Source organism: Pezoporus wallicus, unplaced genomic scaffold (assembly GCF_028554395.1).
Source record: "Pezoporus wallicus isolate ANWC-B61680 ecotype Strahan unplaced genomic scaffold, APGP_CSIRO_Pwel_v1 contig_6814, whole genome shotgun sequence".
Taxonomy (NCBI): Eukaryota; Metazoa; Chordata; class Aves; order Psittaciformes; family Psittacidae; genus Pezoporus; species Pezoporus wallicus.
Genome location: NW_026639755.1, coordinates 3336765 through 3348983, shown reverse-complemented (window position 1 = coordinate 3348983; position 12219 = coordinate 3336765). Strand labels below are relative to the sequence as shown.

The following is a 12219-nucleotide window of genomic DNA, read 5'->3' as shown; positions in this document are numbered from 1 at the left end:
AAAAAATACCAGAAGATATTGTTCTCTCTGTCTTCTGAAAAGCCTTGATCAGTGATACAATCATTTTCTCGTTCACATCTCAAATAAGAACACCTTTAGAGCAGCTCTTTCATGCCATATATTTTAAAATCTGATGGAAGTAATGTTACATTTATTGAGGAAAGCTTATCTTCATCTCTAAAACTGTTTTCAAAATAAGCATAAACTTTGCTTGTACCGAAGTTAGACACAAGTGTCCTGTGTTGCATTGCCAAAACTAGCATATTGTTGGATTAAATTGATAAACAAGAAATACAGTTTCCATAACACTCTCTCAAGAATCTTGATGAACACTTCAGTTGGGTATCTGCTAAATCTTCTGACTGCTTACAATGATTTTCTATTATGGTAACATGTGTCAAGCATCCAAAAATTACTGCTTGTTTATTTTCCATGTCAGTCTGCCTAGATATGCAATTGTCATTTTCTGTTTACCACTTCTAAAACTGAAATTATAAAGTAAGAGTGGTAGAGAAATCTTACACTAATTAGTAGCGAAAGCAGCAGCATCATTTAAAATCATACCATGCCATTAGACTTTGTTATGATAAACTACTGGGTTCATTTAGCTTGTAAATCAGACCTTTCACATTAGATGAAGAAATGACAAAGGTAGAGTTCATGCAATCAGCTAGTAATACATAAAAATTAACTACTCCACCATAATTAATGAAAGGTGGAATACAGATTTCTTCTTGAGCAAAATGAGATTATACACTTGGGAATACATTTAATCTCACCAGGACAAGTTTGTGCAATTACAGCAGTAAAGTGTAAAATGACTGGAAAACCCAGAAGGTACTTAAAAGACAAGCATGGACATACACAATTTAAAAAAGACTGCATTTTTACTATCACCATTATTGTGTTTTATAAGCTATTCCTACATTAATTGAGAAACTCTTCAGGTTTCTTGCTACAGCTGAATAGGAGCTTCTCCCCACAAAGGAGAGAAACGGAAACCAAGTCCAAACCCCTGTTCAGTTACTACCTATATTCAAACTCCTTTCAAGTCAGCACACTTTGCCAGAAGAAAGAGCACATGGCTGGATTTTTGATGGCTGGTGACATATGCAATAAGAGCTCAGAAAGCAATGGGTTCAGAAAGCTTGTTAAAACTGGGCATATATAATCAACTTAGAAAAGACAATTATTCAAAATTCACAATTAAATAAACTAGTAACTCCTACCAACCTTTTGCTCTACCTTTTAATTTGGAGCAGCTGAATATGTGCAAAAGCTATGGTTTGTAGCATTTTGTAATGTTTCATTTAGGTACCTATGCAAATGAACAGATTTCTCAAAACAATTAACAAGCATGTACAGATGCTTCACCATAGCTTTCTCATTATAACAAATGATTTTGCAACACTTTCTTTAGTACTACACAGATGTCCCATTCACTGTGAGGGGAAATATGAACTCTGTTGATTAAATATACCTGAAAGAAAGCCAGCCTAGGAAGACCAAAAGAATAATGTCAGTGTCCTACCTACAACTGATACTCTCTAAAGACCCATGGGTCAAAAAAATCCCCCAAAAGACATTCTGTAATAATGTTGGCACAGGGAATTCAGTTCAGTGACCATTTCACTGCTTTTAGCATCACCATATGGAAGCCTACGATGGGATCTCAAAACAGTAAGTGGCTATACAAGTTGATAAAATTCCCACTGGGTGCTTAGAACTACTAATGATTTTACAAAAGCAAACTTCCAGTCTTGAAAAAGGATATTTCAGAGAATTATTATGTTCCAATGAGAGTTTACAGTCAAGGTGAACTTTACATAACATCTTTCCAGCTGAAATCGGAACTCTCAGTCACAAGTGTCACAGGCCTGAGGGCACCAGCTAGCCTTACTGGTGAGGTCCAGCTTCCCTCACCAGGCCATATCCTGGCACCATCAGAGCCTCAGAGGTGCCCACTGCCCAAGTCTGGGGCTGTCCTTGCTCCCCAGCTGGAGACGGTGGGATGGGCGCTGGCTGCCAGGCTCTGCCCTGATTCTCACCATGGGGAACACCACCGCCACTCCTGGCACCTTGGCTCACAGGGAGCTGTCAGGCCTCGCTGCACACTCACAGGAAAGTAATATCAAGGTCTTTTTCTGCAACCTTCCCCTATTCTCTTACCTACATACACTGAACATTTAAGACACAGTATGTGCTTATTCTAGCTTGAATTCTTGTTGCTAAAATGACTTCTCTATCAGGTCCTGTAAACAGTATAATCAAGAATACACTTACTACTTTCTAAGCATGTACTGCAGCTGCAGTTGTTAGGATAACAAATGAAATAAGGGAACAGTAAACCACTCTGCTAGTTGTTCTCAGTATTCATTCATTTCACTGTAGTATTTTTAGCTTGCTGCTTACTATTATTCACTTATTCCAGAGCCAAGACTTGTCAAAGCTTTCAAGAACTGTGTGTGAAAAATTACTTTCAAGACCTTCAGGGGGGAACAATGGCAACTGTGGTTTTGGCTTTCTTTTGCAAAACACCTTTAAGGACAAGCACAGTGCATTTGTAACAATTCGAGTAAAACTGTTCTACGCCATGCGCTAACTTGTTTTATTATTGTATGAAACATCATTGTCCATAGCTTTCAGAAAGACCTCAAAAATGTAGTTCACTGCAATAACGTTATTCACAATGTATCTATTCTTCTTTTTCATTTACATGTGAATGTACTGCTCCTTGTGAATACTGTCCCTACAGAACAGTATTCACAAGATTAAGTATTTCTGCCCATTGAAAGGATAGCTTTGAAAAAGTGAAAACTTTGGTTCTCATTGAACCGAACTTAATTTCTTCAGCATAGCCAGTTATCTACCTTTATAAACTCTGTTCCAACAGCCCTCATTAGTTACCTTCTTTACCTAGTTTTCCTTTACTGAGTAATTATAAGACAAGTCACTTAGTACCAGAGGATACATCATGTAGGAGAAAAATCATTTAGGCTTGGGAATAAGTGTAGCTGTACAACAACTGGGGAGTTAAAAAAGAATCACAAAACCATTATGCTTAGAGACAAAAGAATGATGTATGGAAGTTGGCTAAATCAATAACTAATTGTAAAAGTATGCATTCAATCCTAGAGTACATCCAATAATTGAAATCTGCTGCTGGTCACCTGAGTCCTATTTAGCAGGGTCAGCTCATAATTCAGGTGACTTTTGTACTTCTCATTGATTTTGGTTAGCAGCAGATTTGTGGTTCAGATAACACTATTCATTTTCTCAGGACTGATTCAGACTCAATGGGAGCAATTACACTTGATTAAATACTTTTGTATTTAATCTTTAAAAACCCATGAATAAAAATCTTTTTTTTACCATATAGAAATAACAAGTTTGTGTAGATAAAACCTGCTAGTTTTATTTTCCTCTTTCAACTCACAACATTCCTTTAAATTGTTTTACAGTAGCATTTGTTTATGCATTCATATTAGAATACATGCAACTATTTCCATGTAATCCCCATATTTTTGAGGGACTATCACAGTTATCAGACCCATGGACACTTGGAGCAGTAGGAAATGCAAGTAAAATCAGAACAATTCTTTAGAAATTAGAGAAGCTGTTTCAATTACAGAAGAGAAAATATTATTAACTTGCTTTTTTTTCATCATGAGAAGGAGACAGTATTCCTATAAACTAGAGCAGGAAACTTTTCCACACCACTCATGAATCTTCCAAAGACAATCTAGCTTGGGTCATCAAGGTGAATGTAAAAATAAAACCCAACTAAAACCCAGGAGATGTATTAGTAGTTCTTGATTCTAGACTTCATTAATAAAAACATACTGAGTTTTCAAGAAACCTGAAATCAACCCCACAAATGAGCGCACATCAACCCCACATCTTCTTTGTATGTCCGTCCCTAACCTAATCTGTATCACCAAATTTAAACCCATTTGCTACTTACTTCCTTGGAGATTTGACTTATTTAACCTGTAAACCTGCTAGCGTAGAGGAAGAACAACCGGTTATTCTTCAGTCTTATTAAATGAACATTCCTTGCACATAACAAGCCTCATTGCTCAGCCTATCATGCTGAATCCAGGAGCACAGATGTGCATGGGGAGCAACCTGACAGAGAAGCTACTCCAGGAGAGCCAGAACAGCTTTGGAAATTCTCTAATTTATTCTTGTTTCCCGTGCAGCACGGGAAGCATGAGATAGCTGGAATAGCCCTGTCACATCTGTGTCCCAGCCACATTTGTTCAACAGGCCTGAGTCGAACTATGTATCAGCTTAAGGTAAACCTTGACAAGGTATGATTTCCCAGGGTCAGCCTGTATAGGCAGGTGCAGTCCCAGAATCAAGCACAGTAGAGACCCAAAACTAGTAAAAAGAAATTTCTGAAGTTTGTCATTCTGTTTCCCCACTGCAAAACAATATGTTCCCTCTTTCTTTACTGAACTTTGGCAGTTCTATTTTATCTTGCATGAGCTGAAGGCAGAAGATAATGGGGGAGATTCTGTCTTTGGGAATCATCCTCACTGAACTGAAATCAGACATTAGACCTCTTCAATGCTTCACTGTGTGTCTGAAATGCAAACTGTAGGGATCAGGGGCTTAGTTGTCCTTGATACAGTGCTTGACTACTGTTTATAGTTGTGTATCAGTGGGAGAGTGCAGCATCATGTCTAGGAAATCAGATACCAATGTTCAATTTTTGCACAGGGGTTCATAAACCAATCTCAATTAATCTTGCCAGTTGAGCTAATGTGACAAAATAAACTCATCTTTCAGAGGGAATTTTTTACTGGTGTGGGTCTGTCAGGTGCCAGGTCTGCTCCTTTGCCTGTTTCCTCATTAAAGTTGCTACATTTTACTGCTCATTCGACACAACATTTAGTACCTGATGTATATTCTCAGAGATCTATGAGGTACTCATTCATTAAGAGAGGATACAGGAAATAGCAGAAGTAGATGCTTTCAGATGTTCATTGTGACACTGCCAGCAGAGGCAGGCTCTTTCTGCCTTTCTCTTCTACTTTTCTGGATGACACCAGAGAGGAGCTAAACTCAAAGGAGCTAACAGTGTAAACACCTGCAACCTCTAAACAACACTGAGAGGAAAAGAACCAGTATGCTGAGGCACAGACAGCAAAGATCAGAGAGGAAAACAGAGAATTCCTAGGCTGCCAGCAATTTTGGGGAACCCTAGCAGTTCCACAATAAAAAAAGGGAAGTTGCAACAAACTTGTATTCTGGGACAGAACCAAGACAATGATCAGGATGAGAAAAAACAGCAATGTAATACCAGCCTTTTACATCTTTCAGCCCTGTGGTATATGAAATTCAGGCAAATGAAAATATCTGAACCAAGGTTATTTTTTCTTTTTTTGCCCTGCTCTAAAAAGCTGAATAATAATTTGCTAGTATTTATTATAGCATTTCTTGGTTTACTCTCACCCTTACCATTTCAGGCTGAAGATTTCTGTGATGCTCTGATGCAACTTGCTATTCACAGGACAATGTGCGACAGAGAGAAATAGAAGGGAATAATATCTACTAGGTCTACATTTTCAGAACTACAGAAGCTTGTGGCACCAGTGTAAGGTTTGTGGGTGATGGGTAACTAAGAAAAAGATACAAAACTTGTAAGATTCTGATTCAGAAGCAAAAATAAGTTGTCTTGTCACCCTGAGCAATTGTCTAAACAATGCTGTTTAACCAGATCATTTAATTTTTAACCTGATTATTTAATTTTTTCCCAGGAATTCAGAGCCAACTTCAGGAGCTGGTAAACTCACTCATCTTTTAAAATGAAAAACCTCAAGTATCAGATTTGCAACGTGTATTAAAAAATATCAGGAGGAACTGAGAAGGGAAGAGGGTTGAATCTTGTTTTACAAGACCATGCTCATAAAGTTCTCTCTGTAAATTCAGCAATTCCTTTTTATTTATGCCATTTTTTATTTATGCTCTGATGCTTGAAATAATGTTTAGTGGTCCCGGTTCTGCCCTGTAAGTCAAGAACACCTCAATTAAAACTATTTTCAATATTCCTTATTTTCTGGGACTCTTTAGCAGTTTATCTGGCATTAACCAGCAGCAAGCTGTAAAATACAGACCGCTTCTTTTCTTTTTCTTTTGAAGGGAGGGAGAAGTTTTCTGCCAGCCCCCTCCATGCTATTTTCTTGTCTAATTTTAACACAGATAAGAGGGGATATTTTCCAATTTATTTTTTTTTTAATGGTATTAATTTAAACAATTTATGCAGAAGCTTTCCTCTAAGTCCATTTTTAACCCGACTGGCTTTTGTGAACGAATCTGGAATAAACAGTGTTACCTGATGCCCCACAATAATCAGAAATTAACTTGCATATTCATCTTTACGACCCGTTGTAGAGAACTCCAAGAACTGCATCTCTTGGAGCTCTGTCTTGTCTGAGCAAACAACTCTAGCAACAAAGAGAAAAGCTATTCCTAGTCCTAAAGAGAAGCAGCTTCCTACTTAATATAGATAGCAGATTACAAAACCTACTCATATGTCCCCACTAGAAGCTGTTGAACAGGAAAAAACACATATATTTAAGTCTCATGTGAGCAGACCATAAAATCATTCCTCCTTCTGGTGCATGTTAGTAAAGTGGTTCTAACACAATTTCTATTTGTGCCAGCTGAGGGGGTGCCCTTTGACACCTGCCTAACATGGAGTACAGGACCTCTTTTGGCAAAATTGCACTTTGACAGGTAAATTGCAGAGAACAGTTGGGAATTATACTGATACAAGAAAAAAAAAAAAGAAGATACAAACAAAAGACCAGCAATCCTTAGCATACTGCAGGCCTGCTGCCAAAACTCTGAGCTCTGCAAATATGAGGGGTTTGAGGCATTAGTGTAGAAAGTGCAAATGCTCCCTACCCTCCAAGTAATTTGCAGAGTGCTGCATCTATGAAATCAAGACATGTGTTTAAATATGCCATTTTCTATGAACACAAGATCTTTATTAAACTATGCTGAGAGCTAAATAAACTGAATTATTACTGCTCGCTTCGGGACTTTTAGGTCAAATTCTGTCACACTAATTAATGCCAATAATGAGTGACATTACAGCTGTGTGTGTACAAACAACTTTACTTACTCTAAACCCCCAAAAGATATTGCAGAATGGCTTGTACCCATGAATGAAGTCTCTTAGTTCACTTAAAACTTAATTCCAGTGCTTAGAAATTAAGACCCTCTGGGCTGTCATATTATGCAACTGTGAAAATCTCAATTCCTGAGTTAGAGAGTCTTTAGACCATGTTTTCCCACATGAAGCATAAATCACAGAACTTCTGCAGTGGCCTTCTGTTTCTTCAAAACAGTTATTTTAAGTGCTTGCAATCAGTACCTTCCACAGTCTGTACCTGAAGTATACTGGTGGCACTTTCACAGAGTATCATTTCACAGCAAGTGAATAGCTGTTTTGAATACTGCTTCAGAACAATATTTTTTTCCTAAGGAGTGCTATTTTAAAGTAATTTGTCCAAATATAGCCTCTTATACTTTTAAAAGCTTTTGAAAAGACCAGTAGGACTTATCAGCAATTTACTCTGGAGATAGGGACAAAGGAAGGTGATTGTTAATCTAGAAAATCCCCTGCCATCTGTGCTTGTTTGGTGAAACAGAAGAAGCAAGACTTGGATGCAAATCTGTAATACTTGATTTCATGCTAAGGCAAGAGCCTGTGCTCAGCTGCTTAAAGGTGTATCTGTGTAAGCATAATGTGGTATCTTTAAAATGAATGGGATACTTCAGCATGAGGTACTCTGTACTTGAGGAAGGGCAGTACAATACAAACTTTTGTTTCAGTACTGTGTCTTAAAAAAACTTCTGCAATTGCCTAATTTGTTCAGCAGACAAGGTTAATTCTTTACTGCCCACACAGGCTGAGTAACATTGTCAGACAAAACCTCTCCAGCCACATACCACATCTGCATACATCATGAAAATGACCTAATATCACGAGTTCCAAGATTAGTCTTTGAATACCAGCTAATACCCTGATAATATTTGCTGTTTGTCAAAATATTGTCCAGAATTAACCTTTATATATTTTTAAGGCAAATAGTCTCAGTTTAAATATTTTTCAACTGTCAGGACTTCAAACTCAGCCTGTAATCTGATGCTAACTAAGTTTAGTGCATCTTTAGCATCAAATTATACCCTCAGTTACTTGTAGGAGTCTTCATGTTTGAAAATACTGTATAGGCAAAACATATTACTACATCTATACCATACTCTAAGTAGTGGAAAAAGAATCAGCCATACCTTTTTTGTTTCAGCTTATCTTTTTAAGGATAAAAGCCCTAAACCCAGGCCATAATAGAAAACCATACATGCTTCTAACAACGTATGTTTCTAACAACAAATCTCATATGATCAGAGACACAAATAAGAGACAAAATACCATCTATAGAATTGCTTTTAAGAATACAAGATGTTGCTTACATTGCTTTGTGCTGCTATGATTCAGGCTCTTGACATCACTATGCAGCTTTTTCATGCTTACTTTGAAAATCCTAAATACCTTCTGTGGAAGATTTAATTTATGTTTTCATGGAATAAACCTGACGATAGACAGCTTCCATTCTGATTTACCTGCAAGTTTACGTCAGAGCCTCTAGAATATGACAATTTCTGCATTAAGCATTTTTCTATTCCATTCTAGAATGGAATTATTTTTAAAACATTAACTTTTGGGCTGCATTCCACTTTCTTTAATATATGATGACCATCTAGGCAGTTTTCTCTTACCTTTTATTTCTAGAAGTACAAATGCTAAAACTCAAACCAGAAGAATTATGTACTATTCCCACAACATTTGAGGCAATTTAGATGGTCAAATAGGGAAAAGCATTATAATTACTAATGCTGTAAATCAGTGAATAACAAATGAATGGAAATGCCAACACTTCGCTGCTTGGACCCATTCTTCTACCAACTTTGATAGGTTTCTTTTACAGTGCTGTTTATGCTGCTGGTAGATTTGGCAAAATGTGAGATAATAAAAAAGAAAGTGTTAGTTAAAATGTATTGCAAATATCCATTTTCACCAGCTATTCTTCATTAGCATAGTGACAGTCTTGGAAACACAGCTTAATCTAAAAGCTTTTCTAAATTTCCTGTGACCTTTGAATCTCTTCCTGCCTTGCAGTCTAATAGCTCAGCCTCAAAATTATTCCCCTAACACAGTCCTACAGCTGCCATGACTAATGAGACACAGGTTTTTACTGCAGTGAGAAAACAAAATAAGTATTAGAGGAAAAACGATTTTATACAAACTAAAAGCCATTTTATTCAGATGCCTGCTATGAATAAAAGATAATGATGTGTTTAGATACTGCTGTGTTAATATTCATAGTTAAATGAAAATTTTACATACCTTGAGAAATGATGAAAATGAGTTGACACGTGACTTTAAATTCACATTAAACGCTTCATTTAACAGTTTTAATCAACTGCTATGCAAGACTCATCTACAAAATAAAATATGGAGATTTTAAATTGTTTATTAAAATTAAGGTGACAAAGCATTGATGCAGAGTCCAGTAAAAATCTTTAAAATACAAAAGTAGTGTAAGTTTGAAGCCTAACTTCATACATATAGTCACATAATTAAAAATTAAATATATAATACAATATAAATAGAACAAAATTGCATATAGTCAGATAATCTTCTGAAAGTAACATTTTTCTCATTGGTGAAACAATGAACAATTACTATTACTAATACAGCATAACACAGAGTTACTTTGATTGAAACTTTAAGGTTCATCTGTAGAATTTGCAACAACAGTCAGAAGTCATGCTGCCATGCTAATGGGATGTGTTAGATGAAAATCTCTGACCCTTTTTAAGAGATGGAGCACAAGGCCAAAGATGGTGGTGTTTTTTGTAAAAGATGGTAGTTTTTGTAAGTTTTTTACAAGATGGTAATTTTTGTAATTTGGTAGCTGTGAAGTAGCAGCTTTTGAAAAGAATTAAATACATCACACATCACTGCAGAGTTGTTTGCTCTTTCTAAACAAAATAATTTCCTCTATTTATGTATGTCAGTGCATTGCTGATTCACAGCTTCTTAATTTTGACCGTGTTTGGCATTTTGCCTTGGATTTGTTTCAGATCTCTATCATTTGTCTTTGCAACAGAATCCTTTCCTAGGCAAAAGATGTGACACTGTGAGATACTAAGTAGCCAGACAGTTGTTTCTTTAAAGACAGTGGGAAAATATGTTTTGAATAAATAAGCTTTTGAAGAAAATAGTGTGTCAGGAGCTTAAGATGTACAATCCAGTTCACAGAGGGCTATTAAAATATTGCACCATTTGTTTTCTGTGAATATGAAGTAGTCCAAGAAATTGTTTGTTTTCCCACATTACAATAATGAATGCTTGTAGGGATTTAATCTAGTAGACGACAGCAAATCCAGGGGCTGAGAAAGTGACTAAACAAAAAGAAGAGGAAGGAAAGACTCTTGAAATAAAATGAAGTTTTAAAATACAGGCCAGTGGGATAGCTTAACTAGGGCCATCATAGATGATTATCAGTTCCGGATACCCCAAATTCAAGGCTGACTGCCATTTCTGAGAATATTCTCTTCCTTGAACCAGAAGTCTTGCTGCATGGAAATCCCACAGGTCTTACTCCTAGGTCACTGGGTGAAATTCTGCATTTCTGGTGGTAAACAGTGTTTCCATCAAAGAAAATCCTAGCACCATTAGTGTGTTCTTTAATAACTAGTACTAGTATAACTAGTATAACTTTAATAACTATATTGCAAGAGAATCTTGTAGCTTGTAGGGAATCTTACAGCTTGCACTCTACAGCTTGTAGAGTGACACATTAACTCATAGTCTCCAATGTTGCTTAAAGGACACTATAATAGTAAAGGACACTAATAGATATTTCAGATACTTTCTTTGCTCTGAACTACTAGAAGTTTGAGGTTGTCACAGATGAGCAATGATTGCAGGTCTGCTTGGTGCACTCGTGAATTAAGATGCTATTTTAATTCACCCAAAATGGCTTTTTTTGCCTCTATTTACTAGCAGGCATTAAAAAAGCTAGGTATTCCATGAACAGTGTTTATGCATGTTACAGACAAACCTCAGAACTGCTGTAAACAACGAAAGAAACACACAAACCAGTAATAGACTAGGATAGAATTATTAGAGGTAATAACTTATAATGTAATATCTCTGACATCTCTCTCTTGAACTTATTTTATTCCTTACTGTTAAAACACATTTTAGATAGGGTTTTGGCCCAGATCTGTGTGTAAATCAGATGGCTGCCAGTGAATAAATCACAGCTGTCAGCTCAAAATCCAGCACTCCCAGGAGCCACAGAAAACAGAAGAATTGCAGAGGTGTGACAAGGGGAAGATGATCCTGAAGTATTATTTTGTGTAGACGTTGTGAAGTAAACTCAGTAAATTGCTTTATCACTGAATATCCTAATGTCTAGTGAGACAGGCATAGAGTATATTCAGTCATAATCACAATGGGGATAACTAACTTACAAGATAGATCCTCTTAAATAAGCACATTTGGGGAGATTGGTGGCATGATGGGAAAAAAACTAGTTTCTTTCAAATGTTTTGCATGAGGCTGGTATTTGGAGTCAGGAATAAACAGATGACCACGGGCTAAACCTCACATTCCGGAAGCTACAGAGCCTGAGTAGCTCTGGACAAACTATTACAAGTAGAACTGCTAGGTTGTTTTAAAAACAAGACAGCATGATGCATTGTCTATACTTAAACAAGACTGCCTATTTCCAAGACCTACCAAAGGAGACTTTCTTGCGACACAGGGAGTCTGTTCACTGAGGGAAAGATTTTGGACTTGTCTGTGGCCTTCACCTAAGAGTGACGAGAGAAATAAAGGCAATTCTTTCTTCAATATTCATCCATAATTTATTATTTATCCTGATAAAAACAACTAGTAATTTGTTAATAATTTTTAAAAAGTATCCTGCTATTAACCACAACATGCAATTACATATGTAAATACTGATTTACCTTTCCTCCTCTTTCTTGCTCCTTCCCTGTGGTAGCCAAAGGCACCCCAAGATCTGCACCAGGGCCTCTACTGAGAGGCAGCTGCGTAAGCAGTGCCTAGGCACAGCCTTCCCTAGGGGTCCCCATCCCTGCCCAGTGCCCAGAACCCCACAACAGCCC

At 36.9% G+C, this 12219-nt stretch overlaps 1 long non-coding RNA gene across 1 annotated transcript; it reads right to left on the bottom strand.

The window, feature by feature from the left end:
* Positions 1–4501: 4501 nt before the first annotated feature.
* Positions 4502–11903, bottom strand: LOC130602743 (uncharacterized). Its single transcript, XR_008972971.1, has 3 exons — positions 11828–11903; positions 9422–9515; positions 4502–4600 (listed from the first exon to the last, which is right to left on the bottom strand). It is a non-coding gene; the product is annotated as an uncharacterized LOC130602743 (long non-coding RNA).
* Between the last annotated feature and the right edge of the window lie 316 nt (positions 11904–12219).